At 35.9% G+C, this 7,862-nt stretch overlaps 1 long non-coding RNA gene across 1 annotated transcript; it reads left to right on the plus strand.

Annotated features, from left to right (window-relative positions):
• The first annotated feature begins 2,617 nt into the window (after positions 1–2,617).
• Positions 2,618–3,654, plus strand: LOC131256303 (uncharacterized). The gene is made up of 4 exons (XR_009176731.1): positions 2,618–2,886; positions 2,999–3,058; positions 3,162–3,323; positions 3,581–3,654. It is a non-coding gene; the product is annotated as an uncharacterized LOC131256303 (long non-coding RNA).
• The last annotated feature ends 4,208 nt before the right edge of the window (positions 3,655–7,862 follow it).

Raw genomic sequence — 7,862 nt, forward strand, 5'->3', positions numbered from 1 at the left:
CCATTTAAAACTTCTAAGGCCCATAAAAGTTTTTGATCAAGCTGATACTTGTGTTTTACCTTCTTTCATGTCTGTGTTAACTTGTGAACAGTTTGGATTTCAAATAAACATCATGGTCGGCCTTAGGAAGGTTTCAATGGTGGGAATCACTCTCCCCACTGTTTTTTGTTGTGGGGTCTACTAAAGCTTTAGATCTGCCTCATTCTTTGGATAACACCCTAAAATGATATCTCCAAATGGATGGACGGTGTGGATATAACACATACATCATAGTGGGCCCCACAGAACTTGGTGACGTCACTTCAGTAGCAAGTCTCGCTACACAAACCTATCAGTAGCTAATTCACGTCCCCCTCCCCTCTCTCTCTCTCGCCCTAATCCTCTCCCTCTCTCTGTCTGTCTCTCTCTCTCTCCCTAATCCTCTCCCTCTCTTTGTCTCTCTCTCTCTCTCTCATCCTAATCCACTCTCCCTCCTCTCTCTCTCTCTCATCCTAATCCACTCTCCCTCCTCTCTCTCTCTCTCTATCTCCCTAACCTTTCTTGTGTGTGTCTTTAATATATGAACGCCCTGCCCACGCACGGCCTCACTCTCTCTCTGAAGCTCGGTTGATGACTATTTGTCGAATGTGAGGTATCTCTCTCTCTCAATCTTAATGCCAATTTAGGAATTTGGGGATTTAGTAATTTATGGATTTTTCATTTGATGTGGACCCTCATTTAGGGATTTGGGGATTTTAGGGCTTATAGATTTGAATGTGGACCTTGAATTGGGGTTTTTCTGATTTTACAAATTAGGGATTTGGGGATTTAGGATTTTAGGGATCTGAGGATATCAACGAATTAGTGATTTCACCATCTATGTTTTATTTATTTATTAGGGATCTGGGGATTTCTGCTACTCCAATGTCGTTGAAAAAAATGGCCCGTTTGGGGATGGAGCATACATACGACTTTTGGGGATAAAGCATACATATTCTTTCCCCAAAATGATGTTTTTTCATGGTTTATGGAGAGATCTTGTCCATCTTATCTTATTATGGTTTCTTTAGGTTTTTGAAGCTATATATTTGGTTTAGAGATTAGATCTAATTTTTTTCCTGGTATTTGGCGTAATCTAATAAGATTCCTTGCTTGATTCAATGTATTTGGTTGTAAAATGATGGAAGACGTGTTTCAGAAAAGATTTGGCTGCATCACAAGAAGTTAAAATACAGTGGTTGTAGGTGATCAACTCTTAGAAGTAAATAAGGTGGTTTGATGTTTTTACCTTTCCTAGTTGTGGTATGACTGTAGCTTATGTGCTTTATTATAAATGAATATATATGTTATGTGGGTTATATATATGATGCCCTGTTATGCCTGATTACTTCCTACACCTTACAATGGTTGTTTGGCTATTCATGAGTTTGTGGATGGTGGTTATGGTTAAACATAGGAATTATGAGATCCCAATAGTCTTAAGGTAAATAGTGTGATGTGATACGTCTATTTCATACAAAGGGCTAGCTGACTGAACTAGATTTTTTTTTTTTTTTTTTGCCACTTTCACTGCCAAATTTGCTATTACATGATCATTTTAAGAATGGATGGATTTATGTGCTTCTTGATTGTAATTAAAACCCAAATTTGCTAGATGGTTACTTTCAGGGAAGTTGCTGAGAGACAAGGCAAGTTGCTGCTTGACCATATATCAAATCCAAAATTCCACAGTTTTCGTTTCCTGAGGATTTCATAGGGGTTTTCCATGTCTGCATTTTGGATTGTCCATATCCAATAGGTTCTGAACATTAGCAACTATACAGTTCACTCATATTTCATAATGTGATACTGGGTTCAGTTATCCAAACTGTTGAATTGGTGGACCGGAAATCACTTGGTTATACCATTTCTGTTGTGAAATCTAAGCAAGTGCCTGGTGATTTCATTCAATGGGATACATCAATCCATGTTTACAATTCTGACACACAGTCATGGGCACTTCAACTTTTGACTGTCGGTTATAGTTCTCCATCTTTCATCATTAGATGGATAGGATCATCTGATCACCTAGATATAAGAGCATGGTCCATCAGATAATAGGACAACTAGATGAGCAGCATTGAATACGAACAAGTCTGCTGAAAGTTATTACTCTAGTTCCTCTGCAAGTAATTCACTTACATGTAAAAAGTTATTCATCCAGTTGTAAAAAGTTACTCATCTGCCATCCACCTTGCTTATTTCACTATAGTGGCATCTACTATTGCAAAATGTGACTTAGATATTGTATTGGATTCTTGCTGTAGGAGCTGTAGGATACAAGTTCCATTAGTGCATTCTTTGACATTACCTAAGTTGAATCATTCCAGTGATTCATGGTTTGCTCATATACTACAATTTGAGCAATGTATCGTGGGTCTTTCATTTAGGCCATGTTTGGATAAGTGGAATCCAAGGCAAGAGAAGGGAAAAATAAATAAATAAATAATTATCCGATGATGATTTCCATGAGAACCATTGAAAAATGGATTCCAACTTTGAGTTCTTGTTTGTGTAATAAGTGGAAATCCCATATTCCTCTCACAAAATGCATCTAGTTTTTGTGCTAAGAATCCAAATAATGAAAGTGTAATGATTTCTTGGTAGAATCCCACCCTTTTCTTTACTATTCAAACAATATGAATAGTCACTTCAAAGGAAAACCCGTTTCCACTGTTTGGCATGGAATCCATGGTTTCTAAACATAGCCTTACTATCTCTCTTCATGTTTATCATGATGTTATTGTACTTTGTATTATAACAAAATATAATTTAATGGTCTGTCCTTAACTTTCATGCTTCTAGAGTAATGACCTCTTTGCGCTGTTCTTGGATGAAACAATGACATATTCATGCGCTATATTTAAGGTGTGTATCAATTCCTTGCGAAACCATCTTTATTCAATTTAATCCTTTATTTCTAGTATGTGATGGGTGCAATTTATAGGATTCTAACTTCCATGTTTGAACCATTTGAAAGAGCAAGGATGAAGATTTAAAGGTCACATAGCTACGAAAAATCTCTCTCCTGATTGAAAAGGTGAGGCCCTTATCACCAACTATTCTATTTAAATAGTATTTGGATGGGTTTCCATCTATTACTTTCTTATCTGACTTTATCTGTACTTTTCAAAATGATCTAGGCAAGAATCAATGCCAGGCACAAAATTCTTAAGATTAGTTGTGGTTAGGGAAGCCTAGCTATAGAAGTTGTTAAGAGAACTGGTTGTAAATACATAGGCATCACATTGTCCGAGGAGTAGCTAAAATATGCAGAAAGGAAAGTGAAAGAAGCTGGCCTCCAGGTAGTTTATTTTATTCAAAATTCTATTTACAAATTTGTGATCTCAGTGAAAATGGATTACTAACCAAATGCTCAAAGATTGATTGATCCCTTTATTTTTATTTTTTTTAGTTGTATTTAAGTGGAATCTAGAGATGAAGAATACTGATGGATACTGTTTTCTTGAAAATCAATCTTCCAAGACTGCCAAATATTTTAAAGTTGGTTTTATAAGACATGTTTGGTTGACATTCTAATTTTAATTAATCATGTTTTCAGGTTAAGATAAAATTCCTTCTATGTGACTATCGCCAACTGCCAAGCTCTCAGAAATATGATAAGATTATATCATGGTGATTTCCCAGCAACTGCTAAAACTCAATCAGCTTTTAACAGGCAGAATTAAATTGCATTCCCCAACTGGTGTTTTTTTTTTTTTTTTTTTTTTTTTTTATAATTGTAGTGAGATGATAGGAGTTTGCCATGAATACATGAAAGAGTTATTTGGTTGTTGCGAATCCATTTTGGCTGAAGATGATTTCTTTGTCCTACAGGTTACATATTGTCTATTATAATTTTTTCTTAATTATGGTTTGATTTGAATTATCTGATCAATTAAAAATCATCAATCAATTATAAATGTCTTAAAATAGCCAATCTAACCCTATTAGTTAAATGGTTCCCAAACATGAGCATGCCCTATCTCAAGTCCAAGCCAGTCCACTCATTGGGTGGGCCACACATATGTTGAATATAGACCACAACTCATATATTATCTAACCATCAATGTTGCTCATGCAAGTGTTGGCATGTTGGCATGGTGCCCCTTTCACCCCTTCTAATCTCACTACCCTTTCAACAAATGACAAATTTAAAATAATGAAAAGAAAGGTGTACCTGTAGTAGTCCATTCAAATGGCCCCATTTAGTCATTTCCTCTTTAATAAATTGAGTTGTTACCAATTTTGTGCATGGGATTCTTATTAAACAATCATGTGAATTATTATTTAAATGACTATAAGGTGTAAGATTAAAAAATAATGATAATAATAAATAAATAAATAAAATCTGAAGACAATTTTTTTAAAAAAATTTATAGATATTTTAGCAATGGATCGAATCTGTCACTGATTTCTGAACAAGTTGAAATCGACGAATTTGAGTCCGTCACTCTCCTCATATTAGCGATAGACCTTATCCATCATTAATATTTTAAATGACGAATAATTTGAGTGGATTTTTTAGAATTTCAGTGACAAATTTTTTATTTTTTGCGACAGATCTTATCCACCGGTAATCTTCAACGGACCTTCCGTTGCAGATTAAACGACGGATTTTATCCATCGAAAAAAAACCCAGTAAACAGCGATGGACCAAGCAACGGACGAAATCCGTCGTTTATTTAGTTTTATGATGGATTACATCCGTCGCAAATCCGCGACTTTGGCATAGTGATTGCTTAGATATTTGGCATGGAAATGAAATGGAAGATCAACTTTTCTGAAAAGACAGGGAGATGCTGTCGAAATTTTATCGTGGGCGTTTAAATGAGAATATGAAAGTATTACAATCTATCCAACCTTGGATGGGTGACTAATTTAGAGTTTAGTATATACTTTCAAGGCATTATAGTACTAGTCTAATTTAGTACATTTCAATTAGTAGATGACTAGTAGGGAAATTCTCAATACTCCCGGCGGTTTGTCAGTCACTTCACCGATGATTTTGGATAAAGTATTAGGTCTATAAGATAAAGAGGTGCCCATTGAGATTACCAACCAGAGTTCAGTAAATTGAAAAAAAAAGATCGATGATGTGGGAAGATTTTGAAGAAGTAACAGTAAAGAACAACACGGTGAAGATATAGTGCAAGTACTGTAAGGATTAATATGCTAAATAAGTAGATGGGTCGACTACATGTAAATGCTATCTTATCTAGCTCCTAGGTATGTCAAATTTTGTAGTGTCAAAACTTCTTGGAATCTGTATCTTGTGTAGCTTTTTTGTAAGATCAACTTCATGTCATCCTTGCCTACATTCAAGTACATGATTAAGAAGTTCAAATTCAAGTTTAAGAAGTTCAAGTACAAGATCAAGAAACTCAAGAACAACATCAAGAAGTTTAAGTACAAGATTAAGAGATTCAAGAACAACATCAAGAAGTTCAAGCACTAGATCAAGTCTTCATGCTTTAACTATATCAAGAGAATGATATGTGATGATTCCATCTCCCAAATAAGGTTTGTTTGACCTTAGGATAGGTCATACAATTTGCATTTATATCATAAGTCATTTGATAATTTTATATGTCATACTTCGACTAGTCCTAGTCATGGTTCGACTAGTCCAAGTACTGGCTTGACCAGTCTAAGAATTTTCTTGACCAGTCCAAGATTTGTTGTGAATTTTTGAAATTTCTGTTAGATCCTGAAGGTTAGTAACCCTAGTAAAAATTGAAGTGAATTTTTAAAATTTTAGGTGAAATAAAGGGATATCACTCGACCAGTCGAGTGCAAGGCTCGACCAGTCGAGCAAGCCACTCTATTAGTTAAGTAACAATCTTATCTTATCGCACTCAAAATTTTGAATTGTTTTTGGTTTTTCGACCAGTCGAACCGACCACTGGGCCAGTTGAGTGAACAGTATTTTTGCATATAAATTGAGAACGATTTTTAGAGTTTTTCAATTCATTCCAAGATATTCAAGTCACAACTTTGAGAAAACTTGTCCCCACATTCGAGAAGTTAATTGGTTAGTATTTAAGATTCTTTTAATAGCTTTTTTGCATTTGATTTTGTGATCTCTATTTAATTCTATTTCTTTTGAAAAAGGGAATATTGATTTTACCCTTTTAAGATCAAAATCAAATCAAGCTAGCCCAGGTTAATTTAATCAAAAAATCATTTAGACCTAAGAACCCTTTCATATGTGAGTTTGGACATTGAACATCTACATCGAATTGGTTTTATCGGGCTTCATCAAAAGAATCCTCAGATAAGTACATTTCAATTTTTTGTATTTTGGTTTGTAAGATTGCCAAAAAACTTTCATTTTTGGTTTTGACTGAGATAGCCAGAAAATCTCAATGAGTGGGGTTTTTAATTGTGGTAGCCCTTTTGAAAACACAATCGTGAAGGTTTTGGGTGAACCTTGGAAAACCTATTTCATAGTGAAAGCCAATATCCCGAGCGTGAGGAGATTGGGAGTGGAGTAGTTGTGTGGCTACTTTTCTAACAGTTGGTGTACACACAAGCGAACCACTATAATTACTGGAGTTATGGTGGATGGTTGAATGTGTTTATGTAATGACCTGAAAAATTTCGTGCCAAGACCCGAGTACTACCTCTATTTTTCTTAGAAGTTATTTGTGGGTTACTTAGCGCTAAACTCGAATGCTTGTGAAATTAGCATCAATCACTTTAAATTTGATCTGCATGACTCAAAACCTGTAGAATCATTAACGCTATGTTACTCTGAAATCTGGGATTCAACGCTAAATCCAATTGCTCTTGGGAATTTTTAGAAGCTTTGGTTCGGACCTGGACCGTGCGTCGAAAGTTCGATAGCGATGATCTTAGACAGATATGGTTACCATGTTGGACTTGACCATCACCTCAAAAATCAAGTCCAGATGATGTCCTGGGTCGATTTGATTGAGTTCGGAGTGAAGAGTGTGAGAACGGTGAGAAATTAAATATGATTTTATGTAATCTGAGTCGTATCGCTTGCGCGACGATTTTAAGCAATCTGACCATTGGATTCTGACCCAATTTCACCCTCGGATCAGGGAAGATGGCCTAGGCATGTCATTGTGCTTGTGGACCTGATCAAGTTTCGGTAACTGTTGAATTGAGTGTGGTCCGCCACGGCTGATCTGTAAAGCCGATCGGTACGAAAACTCAGCCTAACCTAGATCCATGGTCAGTGAGCTTAAGTCTGACCGCACGTGGAAAAAGGAACACCGGAAGTGCTCCGTTGGATCGAGAGAGGCCTGATTTGGTTATAACCTAAGTATACCTTGGCCCTGGGGCTATTTTCATCTATTTTAGGCCTATATATAGACCTTAAAACCCTCACTCTCTTTTTCATCCGAATTTCCTAACCCTAGCTAAGAAAGAGAGAGGAAAAGAGAGAGAAAGTGAGAGAGAAGTTGGTGAATCATCTTCAGATTCTTTCCTATTACTCTACATCCTTAAACCATCACTTTTGAATCATTATTCTGGCGATTCTAAGTTCCTTCTTAGGTAAGTTCATCTAACCCAAATCTGTTTTAGAGCTTAGAAGAGTCTATGTGTTGATGTAGCTCATTTCTATTCTTGCCTTAGGTTATCTTGTCGCCGTTGACGAAGACATATCGTCTGAATCAGTTCGGTGCGCTTTTTCTGGTTTAAGGTGCGAACTATATTCGTATAGGTTATGGTTTTCAAGGCTTTCAATGTCAGATAATGGTTTATTCTTGTTGTGGGTGCAATTTCACATGCCAAATGCTATGCTTATTTTGCGTTTCTGATATGTATGTGTTAGATTGAGATTTGTGTATTCTATGTATATGTAGGAAGTA

Source organism: Magnolia sinica, chromosome 9, assembly GCF_029962835.1.
Source record: "Magnolia sinica isolate HGM2019 chromosome 9, MsV1, whole genome shotgun sequence".
Classification (NCBI taxonomy): domain Eukaryota; kingdom Viridiplantae; phylum Streptophyta; class Magnoliopsida; order Magnoliales; family Magnoliaceae; genus Magnolia; species Magnolia sinica.